This window comes from Lepidochelys olivacea (assembly GCF_965140295.1).
Source record: "Lepidochelys olivacea isolate rLepOli2 genome assembly, chromosome: 2".
NCBI lineage: Eukaryota > Metazoa > Chordata > Testudines > Cheloniidae > Lepidochelys > Lepidochelys olivacea.
In genome coordinates this window covers 125528978-125550846 of record NC_140412.1, presented here as the reverse complement: position 1 = coordinate 125550846, position 21869 = coordinate 125528978, and the positions used below count along the sequence as shown (strand labels likewise).

Sequence of the window (21869 nt, the reverse complement as noted above, 5' to 3'; positions counted from 1 at the left end):
TTGCCAATGTCCTCCTCGCCAATATCTCCTCTTGCTCTAGTGCTACCTTTTTTAATTTAAGCCCAGCCCCTGCTCCACTCCACCCTGAAATGGACCCCATGTGTACATCACTGTCCTTCTTCAGCTATCCCTCGATACAAGGATGATGTCTGCTAATGGGATTAATTGGTGAGTTTTTAGGTGGCTGAGAAGCCCAATTTGTGCCCTGCAGATTTTCCCAGAGAAGTGACAGGTGTAATCTTGGAGAAGACATAGTTGTTGGCTAGACTGTTGAGCCCTTTCTTTCCTCCTTTGTCACTTCTCTGTCTCATGAGCACATCTGTTCTCCTCAAAGTGGGCTGTGGCTTGGTGTATGGTGTGGCACTACTGTTTGACTGTACTCATTTCAGCAATCAGGGACTATATTGGTTTCCCAAGAACCACTATTATGCATTTGGCAGAAGCTATAAATCAGATTATTTAGGAACAATCATTGTGCCTCTGTGTCTATGCATTTCTTGGCCAGCATGCAGTCAGCATGTTACACTAATAAAAATGATATCAACAGGATCTTGTAAGAGGGACAAGGCAAATTGCCACGTTTATTGGAAATACAACAAAATATTCCTATATGCAATTTCTATATAGATCCAGTCACACACACACACATTCACACACAGGTTCTACATAAAGGTAGTTATAGTTACCAGCCTAGATGTTGCTCATACCAAGTCACTGACCAGGTGGCCTGGACATAAGAGTGGAGCCAAGTTATTGTCAGATGCGCATCCGATGCTCCTGGAGGGTGGTCGTAGAACTGGACTCAAAGAACACAGTCCCTGGACCCAATTTTTATAGGTCTCTGGTTCAATACAAGTCTATGGGAGTTGCTTCATCATGCTGAATTTACAATTGAGATGACCATCAATCAGCTCAATCAGCAGGTGGTACATCCATGACAGCTCTATGATGGCTAGGTGTTATCTCCTTGTTCTTCCTTGATGTGTTTTGGGTGGATTCCGGTTCGCCCTCCGAGGGTCATTCAGTTATCTCTACTTTGCATATTCTTCGGCCCATCCATATCAAGGTTGAAATTCTTAGGATTAGGCTGGCACCGTTTACTAACCAATTATTTCCCTGCTTCAGGCTCTCAATTCCATTCACTCATCATTCATTCTTTTACTTAACAACACAATCTATGACTCTTGATTCATTTAACAAGTTTTATCCCACTATCTATTGGATACCAAGATTTACACAGGCATGACAACGAGGCCCCCGCGGGGGAAAAGCATCAGGGTGTTTTTTAAAGAACAGCATTGTTTCCTCAAAGTTCTTATCACTTTCCAGCACAGACTCTTTGTCCTGTACCAGCCTGAAATAATTAGCACTTTGGCCTTGCATTTGTTACAGAGTGAAATTCAACAGCATGGAACTGATGTTCACACCTTTTTACAATACCTATATACTCTTTTGTCTATCTTTATTTCTACTACTAAATAATTATAATTCTATCATACTTATATAACTTTGAGGGCGACCCAACAAGCAATGGTCTGGGGGCCATGTAGATTAGGTGGGAAGGGAAGTGGCAGGGTTAGAAAGGTCCTACTTGAGGATGGGGCAGTTGCAGAAAACATATAGTTGTCTATCTTAAGTTAGTAACAGCTGTCTTTTGTTCCTTGCATGTTTACATGGTTTCAGTGCTTCCCCACCCACTTCCCTCCATCCTGATTTTATCATCCCCTTAAAAAAGGGAGCCACGTGGAATGGTTGGGGTTGGGGTGGAGTAGAGTTCGGTCTGGGAAGGTTAAGGGAACACATTTTATGAGGAAAAGTTAGTCACAGAAGTCCTTTCTCCCTTGGAAGATTACAAAAATTGTCACCATCCCTGTCCCTGGCTTTTCCCCACTCCCAGCCATGTTGCACAAGCAAGAAGAAATAGGAGTGGGAGAAGGATCTGAACTGGAAGTTGGATAAACACAGTGTGGTAGTCTTTTGCAGTGAAGAGGTGAGGGGCTTGTGGTACTCCTCTGAAATTTCAGGGAATCAAATAAAGTTGTGGTGTCTGTGTCTCTTTCCTGGTCCATTTCATTGTTGGTAGGCAGGCAGAGTGGCAGGATTTTCTGATGATGGCAGAGAATGGGCAGTTCTCATGGTTTGCAGCTCCCTTTGCATGGAGACTCCATATGCTAGCTAAGAATATAGCAAATTTACAGTCAAATTATCTCCTAGTCCAGTGAGCACATTTCAGCAAATATCTGATATAGCAGAAACTCCCACTGGGTCTTAAAATTCAACACCAGTACAAATCTGTTTGGTTTACCTAAAGGTTTCAGAGTAACAGCCGTGTTAGTCTGTATTTGCAAAAAGAAAAGGAGTACTTGTGGCACCTTAGAGACTAACCAATTTATTTGAGCATAAGCTTTCGTGAGCTACAGCTCACTTCATCGGATGCATACTGTGGAAAGTGTAGAAGATCTTTTTATACACACAAAGCATGAAAAAATACCTCCCCCCACCCCGCTCTCCTGCTGGTAATAGCTTATCTAAAGTGACCACTCTCCTTACAATGTCTATGATAATCAAGTTGGGCCATTTCCAGCACAAATTCAGGTTTCTCCCCCCCCACCTCCCCCACACACACACACAAACCCACTCTCCTGTTGGTAATAGCTTGTCTGAAGTGACCACCCTCCTTACAATGTGTATGATAATTAAGGTGGGCCATTTCCAGCACAAATCCAGGGTTTAACAAGAACATCGGGGGGTGGGGGGGGAACAAGGGGAAATAGGTTACCTTGCATAATGACTTAGCCACTCCCAGTCTCTATTCAACCCTAAGTTAATTGTATCCAATTTGCAAATGAATTCCAATTCAACAGTCTCTCGTTGGAGTCTGGTTTTGAAGTTTTTTTGTTGTAATATCGCAACTTTCATGTCTGTAATCGCGTGACCAGAGAGATTGAGGTGTTCTCCGACTGGTTTATGAATGTTATAATTCTTGACGTCTGATTTGTGTCCATTTATTCTTTTACGTAGAAACTGTCCAGTTTGACCAATGTACCTGGCAGAGGGGCATTGCTGGCACATGATGGCATAGATCACATACGTGGATGTGCAGGTAAACGAGCCTCTGATAGTGCGGCTGATGTTATTAGGCCCTGTGATGGTGTCCCCTGAATAGATATGTGGGCACAGTTGGCAACAGGCTTTGTTGCAAGGATAGGTTCCTGGGTTAGTGGTTCTGTTGTGTGGTATGTGGTTGCTGGTGAGTATTTGCTTCAGATTGGGGGGCTGTCTGTAGGCAAGGACTGGCCTGTCTCCCAAGATTTGTGATCATCATGAATAGGTCGGAATATGAACAAGAGGCTGCTCCGCAGCTCTCCAACACCACTTTCTACAAGCCATTACCCTCTGATCCCACTGAGAGTTACCAAAAGAAACTAAAGCATTTGCTCCAGAAACTCCCTGAAAAAGCACAAGATCAAATCCGCACAGACACACCCCTGGAATCCCGACCTGGGATATTCTATCTACTACCCAAGATCCATAAACCTGGAAATCCTGGGCGCCCCATCATCTCAGGCATTGGCACCCTGACAGCAGGATTGTCTGGCTATGTAGACTCCCTCCTCAGGCCCTATGCTACCAGCACTCCCAGCTACCTTCGAGACACCACTGACTTCCTGAGGAAAGTACAATCCATCGGTGATCTTCCTGATAACACCATCCTGGCCACTATGGATGTAGAAGCCCTCTACACCAACATTCCACACAATGATGGACTACAAGTTGTCAAGAACACTATCCCCGATAATGTCACGGCTAACCTGGTGGCTGAACTTTGTGACTTTGTCCTTACCCATAACTATTTTACATTTGGGGACAATGTATACCTTCAGATCAGCGGCACTGCTATGGGTACCCTCATGGCCCTACAGTACACCAACATTTTTATGGCTGACTTAGAACAACGCTTCCTCAGCTCTCGTCCCCTAACGCCTCTACTCTACTTGCGCTATATTGATGACATCTTCATCATCTGGACCCATGGAAAAGAAGCCCTTGAGGAATTCCACCATGATTTCAACAATTTCCATCCCACCATCAAGCTCAGCCTGGTCCAGTCCACACAAGAGATCCACTTCCTGGACACTACAGTGCTAATAAACGATTGTCACATAAACACCACCCTATACCGGAAACCTACTGACCGCTATTCCTACCTACATGCCTCCAGCTTTCACCCTGACCGCACCACACCACACGATCCATTGTCTGCAGCCAAGCTCTGCGATACAACCGCATTTGCTCCAACCCCTCAGACAGAGACAAACACCTACAAGAGCTCTATCAAGTATTCTTACAACTACAATACCCACTTGCAGAAGTGAAGAAACAGATTGATAGAGCCAGAAGAGTTCCCAGAAGTCACCTACTACAGGACAGGCCTAACAAAGAAAATAACAGAACACTACTAGCCGTCACCTTCAGCCCCCAACTAAAACCCCTCCAACGCATTATTAAGGATCTACAACCTATCCTGAAGGATGACCCAACACTCTCACAAATCTTGGGAGACAGGCCAGTCCTTGCCTACAGAGAGCCCCCCAACCTGAAGCAAATACTCACCAGCAACCACATACCACAAAACAGAACCACTAACCCAGGAACCTATCCTTGCAACAAAGCCCGTTGCCAACTGTGCCCACATATCTATTCAGGGGACACCATCACAGGACCTAATAACATCAGCCACACTATCAGAGGCTCGTTCACCTGCACATCCACCAATGTGATATATGCCATCATGTACCAGCAATGCCCCTCTGCCATGTACATTGGTCAAACTGGACAGTCTCTACGTAAAAGAATAAATGGACACAAATCAGATGTCAAGAATTATAACATTCATAAACCAGTCGGAGAACACTTCAATCTCTCTGGTAACGTGATTACAGACATGAAAGTTGCGATATTACAACAAAAAAACTTCAAAACCAGACTCCAGCGAGAGACTGTTGAATTGGAATTCATTTGCAAATTGGATACAATTAACTTAGGTTACCTTGCATAATGACTTAGCCACTCCAAGTCTCTATTCAAGCCTATTTCCCTTGTTTTTTCGTAACCCCCCACCCCCAGACGTTCTTGTGAAACCCTGGATTTGTGCTGGAAATGGCCCGCCTTGATTATCATACACATTGTAAGGAGAATGGTCACTTTAGATAAGCTATTACCAACAGGAGAGTGGGTTTGTGTGTGTGTGTTGGGGGAGGGGAGAAAACCTGAATTTGTGCTGGAAATGGCCCAACTTGATTATCATAGACATTGTAAGGAGAGTGATCACTTTAGATAAGCTATTACCAGCAGGAGAGTGGAGTGCGGGGAGGTATTTTTTCATGCTTTGTGTGTATAAAAAGATCTTCTACACTTTCCACAGTATGCATCCGATGAAGTGAGCTGTAGCTCATGAAAGCTTATGCTCAAATAAATTGGTTAGTCTCTAAGGTGCCACAAGTACTCCTTTTCTGGTTTACCTACATAACTGATCAAACCCCTCCAGTCAGCACTATATAGAGGGATAACCATTGGTGCAAACATCTCTCTGGCATAAATTGCCAGATCTCCTCCATAGGACTGGAAAGTCACTTCTTTCTGGTAACCTAAAAAACACTTTGTTCTCCGAATGTTGGCCAGCCTTTAAAAAAGAAATTACAAACTGGTAACATAACCCCTGGAAGGAACTCTTTCCATCCTTGGGACACTACGAAAATTTGAATGTTTTAAAACCTTAGTGTACTTTTTTGTACCATTATTAGACTCTGCACCTTCCTCGTGGTCTGCAAAAGTTGTCTGAGAGCCAAGGATAGTCTAACAGTTGCATTCTTGGAATGCTGAAAAGTATCAAAATTGTGGCCTACAGCACTGTTATGTTATGTGGGGGGAATTCTCAAATTCTTCCAAAGGAAAAAAAAAAGTACAAAGCTAGCTTTCTCTGAATTGGCAGGACCTTCAGTTCCCGAGAGGGAAACCATTCCACCAGGAGGGTACGAACAGCACTGCAGAGACATTAGTGGTGGAGAGAGAAGGACCCTGAAAGAGCGGCTTATAGAGATGGTTTGGAAAATCCAGGAGCATTTTGAATTCTTTAGGGCATTGGAGGATCAGGCTATTCAGCAGAGACATTGACTCACTGGTTCCCAGAGCAGGAGACCCACCATAGGGAATGGGAGAATTCCCTAATGGAAAGGCTGAGAGACCTAGGGATTGAAAAAGTTCAGGGGCTCCCTGCTGCTGTGGCCACCTCACCTGTCTCAGAACAGCCACCTCCTCCTCCAGCTGCCAGCTAGCACGCTGCTGAGCCAGAGCACCCTCTATCCAGAACACCCCTTAGTGATCAGGATGAGAACATATTGCCTGCAGGATTCCCTGTACCACACCCTGTACTATTACCCAAAACAATAGCCACCCACTTCTGCATTGACTTCCCTGAATCGAGTGTTCTGGCACTGGAGGGTTGGTGCAAGCTCATAACATCTGTTTCCTCATCTGGAAGTTCTGAAGCCACTGGTAGTCTTTCCTGGTTTCCCAAAGGATGTGACTCCACCGCAGCATACTGGTTCTCTTGCATCAGAAATGAGGGTCTACCAGAGGGCATACTGTGGCAATACTGACAGTCACCATACCTGCACCATGTGCTCTGAATGTATTGACACTGACCCTCAAGATCAGTTGTCTTCAATGTGTCAGAAAGTTCTGTCCAAATTCCGTGCAGTATCTCATCAATTGTCTGCTCCACCGTATAATCATTTGTCCTTCAGTAAGGAGCACGAGCAGAACCATGTCATCATCATACTGTTGCTGCAGGTCTTCCACCAAGTTTGGCATGGAATTACAGCAAGGGGAGACATGATCAGGAACTGCCATAGGTGAAATGTGCAGGTGGGGGACAGCACCAATAACACACACAGCAAATTGGTTCCTAGAATGTCTCCCTGTCAGCACAGAACCCTGGGATCCCTCTGCTACAATGGTAGTGCCAATGTCGCGTAACAACAGGAGCAATCTGGACGCTGACATATGCACGTACACAGCATTATAGCCGTGTCAGCACAGCATATGTGGACCCGCAGCACAGGAATGGGGAGCATGCACAAGCATGTACTCGGTTAAGTAAATAAGTATGTGTGCCAGTGTAGACAAAGCCATGGAATAGGTAGCCAAATTCTGCTCATTGATTCATCAGTCTGCATCCAGAACCACTCCTCTGACTCTCACATTCCTGTACTATGCTCTGGATGGACCGCGTAAAGTGGTGAGAAAGTAGCTCAGGCTTCATCATTTGCCTCTTGTCTGACACAAAACAAGGTAAGCCAAATTTCAGTGGTGGTTTTTGCTCTAAAATGAATGCTTACATAAAGCAAGACAAAAATTGTATCTGCTCTTCCATCACGTTGAAAAATTAAATTTCATCCCTGAATGTTTCTTCATATTTACATCTGTATTTGGGATAATTCTGCCTAGAAGACTCCAGTAGGTTAATGGGTCAGATCTTCCCCTATGGGGAAAAATGCATATAAGATCCAGTTTATATCCTATACTGTAATTCCATCTGATGTGCAGGTTATGCCCCTTTTTTTTGAAGAAGGCTGTGGGCAGGGGTTTCCAAACCACCAGATCTTGGGACAACCACAGATGGGGGGGTTAGTTGCACAACAGCCTCCTATACCATATTTCTCCTTTCCCGCATAGCACCACAACTCTCTTAAGAGGTGTGATACCATAGCCTCCTCGCAGGCCACTGACCAAAATCCCCACAGCTTCAGCCTGAGAGTTTAATTGACTGGTAGAGAAAACAGCTTAAAATACTATTTTTGGAGTAGCAGTCATGTTAGTCTGTATTCGCAAAAAGAAAAGGAGTACTTGTGGCACCTTAGAGACTAACAAATTTATTTGAGCATAAGCTTTTGTGAGCTACAGCTCACTTCATCGGATGCATCTCATGAAAGCTTATGCTCAAATAAATTTGTTAGTCTCTAAGGTGCCACAAGTACTCCTTTTCTTTTTGTAAAATACTACTGAGAGCATCAGCAGTATCGTGTATTGCAATCTCCCCAGGGGGATAAGCAGAGATTATGCTATAGGGCACAACTGTTTCCCTCCACCCCAGCTATGTACCCTTTGTGCTAAGCAGACTCACTTGCTTTGGGTATTTTCCTCTCACTCATTCAGATGGAGGGGACAATTAGAGCCAATGTGTATAATCGTTCTCTAATTGTGCTCTTTGTTTAATACCACAAGACTCTTAACTCAGTGCTTAGCTCTTCTCTCTCTCGTTCTCTTTCTCTCTTCTTTTTTCCCCTGAAGCAAATGGTGGTAGATCTTGCTAAAACTGTTCATAGTGATTGATATAGAGTGTTTCTGAGAGCTGGAAACATATCTAGTAATTACACTGTTCAGACATGAAGATTGTATTACCTCAAATTGCCTGGAATGATGTCAATTTATCAAACTTCCTGCAAGGAGTTCATCTCTGCTGTAAAGTGATCACTTTTCTCTCTGTTAGGTTGCTTTATCTAATACAAAGAGTCCAGAGGGGATTTATCCACTGTCTCTTTCTACCTCATCTTCCCTTGATTCTACTTGACCAATAAGGAAAAAAATGAGACAGTGTTTTGCTACTGCCTTATTATTTATTTTATCGTCTTTCAGAACAGTGGAGGGAGAGGATATATAATTTGATTTGAAAGCCCAAGACAGTTTAAGCAACAGGGCTTTGACAGAACAGCAGTAATCATGTCTGCTTACTGAGGTAAAACATGGTCTGTTTGTATTCCATGCAGAGAATTTCAATTATTCTCGTTTAAGACCAAAAGATTAAAAAGTATAAAGCTTCATTTCCTATTGAGCGCCATCTTAGTGAGTCTTTAATACACCTATCAAAGTATACTTTCTGGATAATTTCTTTTTCTGTTTAGTGCTGCCAATTAAGAGAGATACTCTGATTATAACGCCTGACCCTACCTGCCTATTTACATCACAAAATACTCGATAAAATGAGAATTAGCTTTTGAACCATCCACAACAGACTGATTTATAATATGTAAGGTATGAAGCAAAAACTTCAAAAGAAACAAGAAATTGTATCCAAAGAGATAAACGAGATGTGTAAATTGAGCATTCCTGGCCTTTCCATACTGTGTATGTCATGTTAATGCTTTGAGATCAAAGCATCTAAAAAAATTAAATCTTTTGTGGGAGATTTATTGTAGAGACATCTAGATCGCTGCTGTTTTCAATTCAAAGTGGTGACATTTGGCAACAGTGTGAAACCAGATTTAATTGTTTTCCATATTCTATTGTGAAGCACATAGGTTTCCACTAAAGACTGTTTGGTGTGCTCACTGTGTGGAACAAGGCAAGGACACGTTGTATGGGTTTTAACCTGGCTACAACTTTATTAGTCAAAATACATCCAAGGTTCCTGTTGGGGGACAGACCAGTGCAGTCACTTGAACTCCGTTGATCCTTTGCCATTTCTGGGGGGGTTCCCACCATAGGGGAAGCCAGTGCTCTCAGCAAGAGAGTCTCTGGGGTCCACAAAAGCCTGCAGGCTAGTAACTCCAACCATATTATCACCATACCAGGAAATATGTCCACGAGCAATCCAATATCCGTCTTAGCCTCCTGTCCTCACAGGACATCAGTGGGTTCAACGCATGCCCTATCTACTGTGCCAAGACTAAATTCACCTCCAGCCCGGGGCCTAGCTGCCCTTGCTAAATTACATACTCTCTTGTAAGCTGAGTTCACAATGTTGTGCCCACAAATCCATATCCCCAGCCATAGGCATGCTCTGAAACATTCTATGTGACAGGCGTATGGAAAGAAGTAGATGTGGTTAAAACCTGAAGTGCTTATGGCCCGCCACCTGCATCTGCCTCCCCTAAGACAGCCACATGTAGGATTTATAGGCCCTGGATCACCTGTGTCCCATAACCAGACCTCTGATGCCCCAAGACCCAACTGGGTAGCTCCGTTGCGGCCACTATACAGAATAAGTGGGTACCATAATCTCCTGGTAGACAAGAATGGCAGTCCCTTGTTAAACAGTCCCACAAACTGAAATTGGTTAGAAAGGAGCATCCCCCATACAGTAGAGGGGACCTGCACCAGGTGGTCAATGAGTCACACATGCTTGCAGGGGACACAGGTCCCCCACACCAGAGCAGTGCAGAGCAATAGCCTTGCCCACCCCAGGTTGATCTTTTTTTTTTTTAAATCCATGGACCTCAAGCCATAGAGATTCACTGTCCCACTACACATCCTGTAATTTGAAAGCCCACCTCGAAGAGTCTCCCCTGGCTGGAGTGAAAACTCCGTGACTAGACAGCCCAAATAAAAGTCAACAGAAAGACAGCCTCACCCCTAAAACGGTACATCCAAGGAAGACCCTCAACTAATTTCCTAAGGAGCTACAGGATACCTGGCTTGCTGAAATTGCTCCACATCCTGGCAGCCCTGGCCCCACCTGCCTTCATTCTGCAGATCATGAATTCCCAGTAGGAATCCAGCTGACCCCCAGACCTGCAGTAAAAGGCTACCCCGGAAAACTGGTTAGCTATACTAAGACAATGAAACTGCTGAATTTGGAATTCTGGTATAGTTGAGGCCCTCAGCCCCCCTGAAACTCTTCAAACTCCATTGTGTAAGCTAAAAAGGTGCCCGTTGCAAGTGTATCCTTGTCCACAGGTACTGCTGTTAGCAGCCACAATTCACGAGGGCTGCCAGCATCTTTTCTGGCACTCTCTTGGCCTCTGGTGTTAGTACTCCGAATCTGTTGACCTGCAATCAAGAGATCAGTATGGCCATTAGGCCCAGGCACATGCATGGCAGTGAAATTAATTTTGCATGCACATTTCTGCTTGGTAGTGTTAATTGTTAAATAATCCTAGGATAGAAGAGAGTGCTTTGGGAGCTTTAGTCATATTAAGGATGATGCCATGTGTGTGGAGTCATGCCTTCTCCGCACTGTCAAGGGCTGCTGTGGCTCATCGTGGGAACGGAAATTTCTCTTCAAGGCACTGGGTGAGACATGAGATAGAATAAGCCCTGGTGTCCTGGTAATTCATACCAGCAAGAGTGTAGTTAGGTGCATTCCATTCCTGTCAGATAGGACAGACAAGCCTCTGTCCAGAGCACAATGTGCACATCTCAGAAAGCATGTACCATTTGGTAACTCCATCCCAGGGGTGGCTGTTGTCATCTCAGCACCTGATGAGCTCCCTTTCATGAGAGCATAACTAGACTAAACTCCCTCCAAATGCTTCTGCTCAAGACAGCACTTTCAACTGGGCCTCTGAAAAGCCTTGTTGAGACTTGATTAACTTCACTTAGGAAACAAGTACTGCCTATTGGATTTCTATTCCACAAAGACTCTCAGGTGCTTGTATCCTTTGTGCCCCTAGGATTTAACAAAGAAACCTACCTCAGCAACTCACTTTGTAGCTTGGCAGGGTCTTCCACATTTGGGGGTATGATTCAGCAAGGCATAGCTGCTGGAGAAAACTCAAGCCAAATCTATGACTATTTGACAATATTACATCTAAGAATTTTCTGCAAGCAGCACCTCTATTGTTCCTGAGTTCTACCCTTCCAAAATTGTTGAAAATATTTCTGGAGCTGACATAATATGAAAGGTGGCTTACATTAAGTAAGAAAGACATTTCTCTAGGCGATAGCTGTGATAATGCCAGAAGAACCTTAGGAGCGTAGGTCTTTGGCAAGGAATAATATGCTGTAGGCTTTGTCAGACTTCCATGATTCTTTGTAGGTGAGTCAAAGTCCCAAAATGCCTTGTGTCTATAATTCTTTGTTTTGAAGCTGAACATTAGCTGAAGCTTAGCTTGTTATCAATGATGAATTTAATGTCCTCTTGAGATGCATTTACATAAGTGATTGAACATGTATCCTTGCATTTGATTGTTCCATAACCCCCCATTCTCCACATCTAGATCCCAAAAGTATGTGCCTGAAGGTGAGCAGAGGGTGAGTAAGCAAGCATGCCTAAGCAGTGTGGATAAGTACATGCATCAGGTTGGGGCACAGCCCGTTATCTGTGCCAGTGTGCAAAGTGGAAGGGAGCAAGAGGCATGTACTTGAGTTTCAATAATCCTCCACCCTCATTCCCATACCATACCATACCATACCATACCATAATGCAATGGTATTCTTTTCTGTCTGACTTACCCAATCTGATGAAGTGAGCTGTAGCTCATGAAAGCTCATGCTCAAATAAATTGGTTAGTCTCTAAGGTGCCACAAGTACTCCTTTTCTTTTTGCGAATACAGACTAACACGGCTGTTACTCTGAAACCAATCTGTAAAGGTAGCTGTTCCCTCATTTTCACAGGTGGTAGCAAGAGGCATGTACTTGAGTTTCAATAATCCTCCACCCCCATTCCCATACCATACCATAATGCAATGATATTCTTTTCTGTCTGACTTACCCAATCTGTAAAGGTAGCTGTTCCCTCATTTTCACAGGTGGTAGCAAGTTGTGCCAACCACATCAGAACAGTTTTCTGGTGCTGATCAATGTATGGTCAAAGTACACCATCCTCCAAGCCTTCTCTCAGAGTGGCAGGAACATTCACCTGTACTGGGAAATTTCACAAAGCCTGGAGTAGGTGGGCATTCAATGGACTATGGCCCAGTGCCGACAACTGATGAAGCAACTGAGAGGCCTCTACAGGAGGACAAAAGACTTCAATAGTCACTCTAGGAAGGCTTGTTATATATGCCCCTTTTACAATGACCTGAACTGGGCACTATCAACGGCTCCCAGTACAAAGCCTGAAGTGGCTCAGAACCCCTTCCTCAACCCCACTGGCCTCATCAGATGAAAGGATGCTGGTGAGGGCCTGGCTGAGGCGTCAGCAGGGACTGAGGAGGGTGGCCTGGAAGACCTGAAAGATGAGGAGCATATCATTTCGCACCCCGCCAGAGGAGCCGGTTGAGGAAGCCCCCCCTGACGAACCAAGGAGGGGCCCCCAAGCTGTAGCAGGAACTAGTACCAAAGTAAGTTATATTGGACCCCCATCCTCCTGGCCAGTAACCCTTCTTGCTCTTGTGCTAGCTTCCTGATTTGAAGCCCAGCTCCTGCTCTGTACCCCCCCACACACACAAAAAAAAGAGTTACCAAAGTGATGCCTGTATTGATTTCCCATGAACCATTATTATGCATTTAGCAAAAGCTATAAAACAGATTATTCATGAATAAGGCTACGTTTTAGTCACCGGTATTTTTAGTAAAAGTCATGGACAGGGCATGAGCAGTTAACAAAAATTCATGGCCCATGACCTGTCCATGACTTTTACTAAAAATACCGGTGACTAAAACTTGGGCCGCACATGCTCTGGAGGGAGGGAGGTGACCCAGAGGCACCGCAGATACTTTGTGTGTATGTGTGTGTGGCTGGGGACCCCTGCTGGTGCTGTGCGGGGTTGGGGTGGCTGGCAGGCTCCCTACCTGGCTCAAATGAGCATGTCTCTGCAGCTCCTAGGGGGAGGGGCGTCTGGGAGTTTCTGAGCTCTGTTCCCGCCACAAGCTCCGGCTCTGCTACTCCCATTGGTTGGGAACAATCCAGCTGCACAATCCAGGGGAAATGGGAGAAGGATCTGATCTGGCAGTTGGATAAACACAGTGTGGTGTCCCTTTGCAATGGAGAGGTGAGGAGCATGTTGTGCTTATCTGAAACTTCATGGAACAACATAAAGTTGAAGTATGTGTTTCTTTCTTTCTCTGTCCATTTCACTGTTGTTAAGCAGGTACAGTGGCAGGTTTTCCTGTGATTCCAAGGTGAGGAAGATTGGGGAAGGGGCTTATTTACATGGTTCACATCTCCCTTTGCATGGAAACTCTGTATGCTAGCTATTGAATATGGTCAATATATAGTCAAATTGCCTCCCAGTCTTGTAAGCATATTTCAGCAAATTTCTGGTGTAGCAGAAACGCCAGTTGCTTTTTCAGGTTCAACAACAGTGCAAATCTGCATGGTCCACCTTCAGATCTGACCAAATCCTTCCAGCCAGCAGTATTTAGAGGGATGATCATTAGCGCAAACATTTCCCTGGCATACAGTGCTGGATCTCCTCCAGAGGATTGGAAAACCACTTTTCTTTTCCATTCGGGTATCTTATAAACCATTATGTTCTCTGAATGTTGGCCAGTCTTTCCAGGGTTTCACACATGGATATTCATGAATCTGCCTCTGTCGTCCGCTAAGCCTTGCAGAACAAATGAATGGTAACTTTTTCAGTTCACGTATTCACTTGCCCCTTGTTGATGAGACATGAGCAAGAACTGCCATCGGCAGATGGCTGAATGAACGCAGGGGATAGCATCAATAACACACAGCAAGTCAGTTACTAGAGTGTCACCCTGTGATGCACAGAAACCTGGGATTCTGTCCCCAAATGGTAGCACTAATATCATAGGATAAAAGTGGCAGTGTGGACAGAGTATATGTGTGTGCGTTGTGTTATGACTGTGTTGAGCACAGCATATGTGGAAGCTTGGCTTGGGTATAGGGAACATGCAAGAACATGTACATGGTCAGGTAACTGGGTATGTGTGCCAGTGTAAACATAGCCTTATTCTGACCCATTGGCCATTAAGAAATATGTGCAGATGGCCTTTGATTGATGTGGGGCAGATGGTTTCTCTGATTGATAATGATCTATCGGGAGATGCTTTTAGCTTATCAGGAACTAGGCTTTACAGATGTTTTGTGTCATAATGTCTTTGTTACAATAAGCAGTAAATTAGTTAGGTAAACCAGATAGCATGAAAAGAACTCAATGGGTCATTTACTTTGTCTCTTTTTCAGTAAACACACATGGTGTATAAGGGGGAGAGTTCCTGAGTGTTAGCTGGAAATTAATTGAGCTGCAAAGTCACTTCTCCAGGCTGGTTTGACAAGTATGACATTCTTTTCTAAACTACACTGTATTGATCTTTGACCAAGAATCTTTGATTAATAAATTCTAATTGAGCCTGTTTAGTTGACATCTTATATTCTTATCATTAAAATTTGAACCCTCACCAGATTGATTCACTCATATTTTCAAAACACTATGAGATCCTTGGACAGAAGGCATTGATATTTGTTCAGAACTTAGACTGTAACCTCTTTTGGGCAGGGACAGTCTTTTTGTTCTCTGTTTGTACAGCACCTTGCACAATGGGGTCCTAGTTGTTACCCCCATAAAAATAAATAATAATAAATATATTTTGTGCCCCACTGCCTTCCCCAAACAGCCTGAAAAACATTTTATTGTTTGCTTCCCTTAGTTCTGAGCATATCCTTTCTGTTTACCTTTTAAAGGCCTAAAATAGACTGTTACAGACATCACAGCTGTGGGCCGTCTAAGATTGCCCAATGCTTGAAAGGACCACTGCTGCTGGTGTGTCCACTGCCACTCCTAGATTCTTTGGCATAAAAGATACCACCTACTGAGGGAAAGCATGTTATCAGTGTTGGCTGTCAGAGTGAGAAAACAGTGACACTGAACAACACAGCCCTCTCCCCCTCCCTGAGAAGAGTAAAAGACCAAAGCCTACTGCAAGTCTTGTATAGGTGTTATAGATAGCACATTGCAAATAATAGTACTTCTGACCATGTCATTACTGCTACCACAATCTCCCTACTCAACTATGTCCTGGAGAAAGGTGTGTATAATTTGGCTGGGTCTCAAAATGGAAGGGGAGGGGAGTTTTAGTTTAGTTACTGAGTCCTGTGGACGATGATTGGTTTCTCTAAGCAAGTAGAGCCAAATCCTGAAAGCCTCACTCAGGCAAAAATTCCCACTGAAATCAGTTAAGAGTGAGGCCTTGTCTGTTGTATTGTTGTAATTAAAACTGTTTTTTAAATGAATCTAGTTAAACCAGTGAAAATCTCTATGTGGACATATTTAGGCCCCAATCCTGCAAAAATGCATGCCCATGCTTAACTTTTAATATATGAGTAGTCTCACACTTAGGCCTCAATGAGTATGTCTGGACTGCACACAAAGCCTGAGGTTCTGACTCCAGTTTGAGCCCAAGTTCCACTTTCATCCATGCACAAATTAGTCTGACTTAGGTCAGCAAGCACTGACTTAGGTCAACCAAGTCCTAGGAGACTGCTAGGGGTCTAAGTCAGAGTCCAGGTCCTGCTGTGATTCAGGATAAGGCCAAGACCTGTCATTTAGCAGTGTGGACACATCTCAAGCTTCAGGCATGAATCAGAAGGTCTGCCCAGTGCAGTATGGATGTGTCTAGCTGTCAGACCTGGGTCCAGCAATTGTCAACCAAGGTTGACAATGCAGTGTGGATGTTGAAGTGCAGGCTTGGAAACACCAAGTCCAGAAACCTAGGTTCCACAGACCGGGGTTTATAATGCAGTGCAGACCTACCCAATGAGGCTATGTCTACACTACATCGTTTACAGTGGTGCAGCTACACTGATGCAGCTCCACCACTGTAGTGCTTCTGGTGAAGACTCTCTAAGCCGGCAGGAGAGAGCTCTCTCTTTGACTTAATAACTCCTTTCTCCATGAGAGGAGGTAGCTATGTCGGCGGAAGAAGCTCTCCTATTGACATAACATTGTCTACACCAGTGCTGAGGTTACTATAACTTATGTCGATCAGGGGGTGTGAATTACTTACATCTTCGAGCAACGTAAATTATACTAAAGGAATTTGTAGTGTAGACATAGCCTGAGACTACTCACAGTGAATAAGTTAATTGCAAATGCAAATCTTTGCAGGATCAGGATTTTAAATCAGTTTACAGCTGGCTTGATTTATATATAAGTCAGTTGTAAACTGGTTTCAGTGTGTCAGCCCAGGGCTTTACACTGATTTAAGTGAATCAATTTAAATATGGATTTTCCTTAAAGTGTTGCAAGTTTTGTGTGTACACGAGGCTTAGGTATAAACCTAACTAAGACCATCAGATTTTGATCAAATCAACATTGTGGGGAACCTGCACAAAACTCTTTCTTCATATGCATACAAATACCTTTAAATAATTTACTAGAAAACCTAGTGTTGTCTCATGTGAATTCACACTTTTCTGATGTTTAACACATCAATCATTGATTACAAAAAAGGGAGCAGTAAGGTTCAAATCTGTCCTAGGTCAGGAAAGGCAAAATTGTTATGAATGATGTGAAATATGTTCTGTTCAAATAGATTTCAAGAGATCCCAAAATGACACCTGCTTTGACTTTCTACTGCATCTGCACACCAGCCAGTGGTGTGCTGAGATTTTTGTGAACTGTCCATGGAAGCTTTTTGATTCCCTCCTTCCTCAATCAGCATATCTTTGAATGTGTTAAACCTGCTTCAATGGGATTGGTCACATAGTGGGATTGGTCACATAGTAGACAATTAGGAGCTTGGGGGAATTTAACACCCCACAAAATTTTAGGGATTACTTTAATAAATAAAGGAATCACTGAGTTTGGAACAGAGTCTCATTTGTCTTTCTTTACTAAAAATTGACAGATTTAGTCACTGTACAAAACTATTCATTAAAGTGACATTCAACAGCTACTATTCTATTATTTTTAGCTCTAGACCCCACCCCCTGCAAATAACAAAAGTTGTTTATGATCCTGGGAAGTCACATATAGAACTGGTTGAATTGTCCCCCCCTCCCCATCATTGGAAAATTTTGAATTTGAAAAGAAATTAAAAACCAAAACTGAAAACTGAAACATTTTGATTCTGAAATGCTGCTGCAGTACCTCATGGGGGTTGTAGTTTGTGTTACGCATGTTCCCATTCTCCTCTGTAGGGCTCCTATTTGAACTACATCTCCCATCATGCACCACAGTCATCCTCTTGATAGACACTTTTCGTGAGTGGATGAAAAATAGATACTTTTTTGCAAAAGAAATATGTTTTGTTTAAAATCCAATTTTCTGTAAAATAAACAAAAACAAAAAAAAATTCAAAACAAATTTTTGAACCAGCCCTAGTCAAATAGTTCTTTGTTCCTGACTGGCTGAATTTATCCCATATGTTTTGGAGCCTCAGAGAGATGCTCTCTTTCCCAGAGAGTGAGACAGATTCTCTTATTGAGCTGGCAAAAAATTTCTTTGACAGAACTTATGTTTGCCTGGCCATCAGTCGCCTAGTACATATACTACATTCTGAATTTCCTTTTGGTTTTATATTTGAGCCGTATTTCCCAATTTTACAAGCAGAATTTTTTTTTACCTTTTTTGTGAGAAGTATAATTCATGGATGGAGCCCTGCTCACAATAATTCCCTGGCATCATTTTAGTCTTCTATTTGGTCAGAAGTAAGGTTCAGTTATGTGTTTTACACAGCTGGCACACTGCCCCATCACATAGTGTGGAAACTTTGAAGACACCTCACAAGATCCAGCAGGTCCAAGGAAATGGAGAGATGTATGGGACACCATGTGGAGCACAGATCAGCCCTACTTGTAAGAAAATGAAGCTTGCTTGCAAAGAGTTCTCCAACCATCCGTGGAAGACAGACAATCCTTGTTGGAAATTCAATGCTCAGAAGAACCAAAAGAACATTTTTGGAAGAGACAGGTGGACAAGAGGATGATGTGTTGCCTTCCCAGAACCAAGACACGTGATATTCTAAGATTGGAGAGGCTTCTGAAGTCAACAGGCTTTGGTGATGGTTCATATGTGACAGAACCATTGGTGATGGTTCACATGAGCAGTAATGACATTGTGTTGCAGGATAGCAGATAGTAGATGACTTCAAGCAACTTAAAAGCTTGCTGAAGAAAAAGAATTTCCAAGCAATCTTCTCTGTAATCCTCCCTGTTCCACAAGTGAATGAAAACAGAAGGCAGAAGCTTCTGGAAGTGAACTGCTGGCTAAGTAAGTGGCGTAGGGTGGAAGGTTTTGTGGGACATTTGTCCGTCTTCTATGGGAATAGGGGAATGTATAGTTTGATGGCCTCCATCTTAGTAGAAGGGGACCAATCTTCATGGGGTCAGGCTGGCTAAAATAGCCAGGAGCCCATTTAACAAATAACAAAAGTGGAAGGTAAAAAGAGAGAAGATATGAGCACTCAACACAAAACTGAGATGCTGAGAACAAAATAAATCAAGGAACCAAAGGACATGAAGAGAAGAAATTCTTGAATTGCCTATACACTAATGCTAGGATCCTGGGTGACAAACAAGTGTAAGCAGTGTCAGGATGAGCTCCACCCTGACATCTGGTGGTGAGGTGTGGCAAGTTGTGGAAAAGAACTTCAGGGGCCGATCTCATTTGCATAGGCACACCCACCACGCCTAGAATGAGACCATAGCTGCCCAAATGGTCACTTTGGCTGCTGTGGGATCCCCAGTGTCTCTGTTATTGGGGCAGGAAGAATAAATTGTTATTACCCTGATTATGGGAACTGTGCTTGGAACTGTATGTGGCCTTTTGTTATGATGGAGGGATTCACCATCAACTAAGTAGCACTCGCTAGGCAAGGGTCATGGGTTCCAAAACTGTGTGAATGGAGAGAGGCTGGGGACAAGTACTAATACTTGGTGGCATGGGCCTCTTGGTGAGGGCCTTACATGCTAATTGCACTTCCTCCTCTCTCCACTGTGGAATATCAGAGCTAATTTTGATTTCATTAGAAGTCTAGTTATAGGCTGCTGAGCTCATTTTGACAGTGCACCAGCACTGGGGCTCCCCTACTACAAGCTGAATTCACCTAAGAGCTGAAATCACTGAGTGTTGTGTTAAGTAGTGGGGGAGCCTGAAGATATATTGTGGAGCAGTTGGCGGGCCGGCTGGAGTGCCTTGCGGACCGGCTGGTGGAGCAGTTTGTGGATGGCAGGAGCTGCTTGTGGGCCGTGGAGCTGAGCGAAGGAGTTCGTGGGGCGGCTGGCGGAGCGGAGCACAGCTGAGCGAAGGAGTTCGTGGGGCGGCTGGCGGAGCGGAGCGCAGCTGAGCGAAGGAGTTCGTGGGGCGGCTGGCGGAGCGCAGCGCAGCTGAGCGAAGGAGTTCGTGGGGCGGCTGGCGGAGCGGAGCGCAGCTGAGCGAAGGAGTTCGTGGGGCGGCTGGCGGAGCAGAGCGCAGCTGAGCGAAGGAGTTCATGGGGCGGCTGGCGGAGCGGAGCGCAGCTGAGCGAAGGAGTTTGTGGGGCGGCTGGCGGAGCGGAGCGCTGCTATGGAGCTATGGGGCGGTCAGCTTCAGATCATGTAAGGTGCCTCTTACCCCCGTCCCATTTCCACCCAGGTTGGGAGGTAAAGCTCCGCAGATAAACTTTCAAACTCTGGGGCTGCCCTGACCAGGGACAGAGACTTTTGGGGCATTGGACTTTTGGGACTTTGGGTGATTTGGGGTTGCTGGACTCAAGAACCAAAGGGAAAAGGGCATGCCCCAATTTGCTTGGGGTGGGTTTTTTGCTCATGGGTTGTGTTATGAATCCTGTTGGTGGTGTTTCCCAAACATAATGCCACATTGTTTCTCTCTGTTATTAAAAGGCTTTTGCTACACTCAGACTATGTGCTTGCAAGAGGGGAAGTATTGCCTCTTGGAGGCGCCCAGCGGGGGTGGTATATATTTGTCCCAGGTCACTGGGTGGGGGCTCGAGCCGGTTTGCATTGTGTTATTGGAATGGATCCCCTAGATATTGAACCCGGCCCTTGTTGCTGCCAACTCTGACGGGCAGAAGGGTTACACAAGAGAATTAGAATTGCTCATTTATGAGCATAAATTCCATCTAGTTGGTATTAACAAAACCTGGTGGGATGATTTGCATGATTGGAATGTTAAAATAAATGTTTATAATCTATTTAGGAAGGCTCAAGTGGGCAAAAGGGGAGGGAGAGTGGCACTCAATGTCAAAATCACATTACTTGTTTCCAAGTCACTGATAGCTCAGAAGAAAATTATCTTGAATGCTTATGGAACAATGTCCTAACAGTTAAACCACAAGAGGGGGTATCAGCTGGTGTCTGCTACAGACCACCAATTATGAAACAGGATGACTGACTCCTGACACACCTATATATAATATGTCAGAAAGACCCTGTGTTGTCACGGGGGCTTCAATCTGAGTGACACATGCTGGAGTGGAGGTCTCATACTGCCCAGTAGTAAAACTCCTTGGAAATTATAAGCATCATAGAGGGCAATTTCCTAATTTAAAAAGTATTGCAGCCAAAATGGGAAAAATCTTTATTCAACTTTGTCCTAAAAGATAAAGAGAAACTGATCATGGAAATAAAATTGAATGGTTGCTTAGGTACAAGTGATCCTGACTTGATCATACTTGTAATGTGCAAACAGAATAAAGTCCAGACCAGTAATATATATACTTGGTGCTTTCATAGGGCCAATTTCACAAAACTGAAAACAATTATGAGCTAAATCAGAAGGATTTAATTAGCAAAATGTGAATGATAATTGAGAATCATTTAAGAACTTCTTACTGGATGCCCCAAAAGCCACAATTCCACAAATGAGGAAGAAGACTGTGCTGGTTAAAAAAAAAAACCTTGGTTTAGAGGGAAAGTGGTGGTGGCTATAAAAAGTGTGTGTGTATAGAACAAATGGAAGAAAAGAGAAGTGATAGTAATGAATATAAATTAGGAATTATAGAAAATTAATATTGGTAGCCAAGGGACACAAAGAGAAATCTAGTCCATTATTAGATGGAAATGGTAGAATTGTCAATAATGCTGCAGAAAAGGCAGAAGTGTTCAATAAATATTTCTGTTCTGCATTTGGGGGGGGGAAAGCAAACAATATAGTCTTATTGTGTGGTGATGATAACACTTTTTCTATTCCACTAGTACCTTTGGAGGATGTTAAACTGAAACTACCAAAGTTAGAAA

General features: G+C 43.8%; 2 long non-coding RNA genes across 4 annotated transcripts in view; both read right to left on the bottom strand.

Annotated features, from left to right (window-relative positions):
• Nucleotides 1-566: 566 nt before the first annotated feature.
• Nucleotides 567-21869, bottom strand: part of LOC311516345 — a 74567-nt gene continuing 53264 nt past the window's right edge. For 2 of the 3 annotated variants that reach the window (XR_014710385.1, XR_014710386.1), the window contains 2 exons: nt 12495-12646; nt 567-2175 (listed from right to left, as the gene is read on the bottom strand). This is a non-coding gene — a long non-coding RNA (uncharacterized lncRNA). The remainder of the gene's footprint in view (nt 2176-12494; nt 12647-21869) is intronic. The other variant, XR_014710387.1, reaches the window with a different exon arrangement.
• LOC311516346 lies at nt 13521-17944 on the bottom strand. The gene is made up of 3 exons (XR_014710388.1): nt 17782-17944; nt 15366-15502; nt 13521-14274 (listed from the first exon to the last, which is right to left on the bottom strand). It is a non-coding gene; the product is annotated as an uncharacterized lncRNA (long non-coding RNA).